The sequence below is a fragment of the Arachis ipaensis genome, chromosome B05 (genome assembly GCF_000816755.2).
Source record: "Arachis ipaensis cultivar K30076 chromosome B05, Araip1.1, whole genome shotgun sequence".
Lineage (NCBI taxonomy): Eukaryota > Viridiplantae > Streptophyta > Magnoliopsida > Fabales > Fabaceae > Arachis > Arachis ipaensis.
The window spans coordinates 31,607,494-31,608,408 of NC_029789.2; the positions used below are offsets into that span (position 1 = coordinate 31,607,494).

The 915-nt window shown below is 31.4% G+C and overlaps 1 non-coding gene across 1 annotated transcript; it reads left to right on the forward strand.

Moving 5' to 3' along the window:
- On the forward strand, positions 591–661 carry TRNAG-GCC. Its single transcript has one exon. It is a non-coding gene; the product is annotated as a tRNA-Gly (tRNA).

Consider the following 915-nt stretch of genomic DNA (forward strand, 5'->3'; position numbering starts at 1 on the left):
ACCACAGTTCCCGAAAACAAGGGTTGCCGAACATTTCTATAATTTTGAAAACAAAATTTTTAATTAGTGCCCGTGCCCCTGATTATAACAAGCACAGAGGAAATAAAAAGCACTAAAGATATGAGTAGAATAATGTAGTAATCATTACATGTATACTTCTAATCTACTTTTTTATTTCTTCATATTATTAGTGTTCAATTATTGTCATCATCCTAATTAAATCAATTACATAGTGCCTTTAACCATTTGGATAAAGTTGGTGGAATCCGAATAAGAATGTTTTTAAAACAGAATATATTCATATGCAATTATCATACTTTCTACCTTTAATTGTTAATGCTCGTCAAGAAAAGAAGCATTTTTTTGTTTATTTCACGTTTATAATAATATAAAACTCATCACTTCTACGAAATACATGCTAACTTCATAACACTACTGATCAAATTTCATGGTATAATTTCTCTAGTATTGTTGGTCATGTGAATACTGTTCAGTTCTAACCCTAATTCTTGCTTCAGAGTTAAGACGGCTTCCCCGTGTTGTGTTATATTTTAGTTTAAAAACGATTTGGAGTTCAGCAAAATCAAAAAGCACCAGTGGTCTAGTGGTAGAATAGTACCCTGCCACGGTACAGACCCGGGTTCGATTCCCGGCTGGTGCAATGGCTTTTTTAAATTCCATAAGTAATCTCCCATATAGCATCAGTAACCTCATGAAATTTCCATTTCAATCTTATATTACTATATTACCCACACCAGAAGAATGCTTCTTATTATTATGACATGCAAATATGTAAACTTCATATCAACGTGTACTTTTTTTTTCTTCAATTGGTGAAACTTAATTGAAATATCAACCAAAATAAAAAGCCTAAATATATGTCATTCTCTCATTAATTAGCCAAATTACATGCAT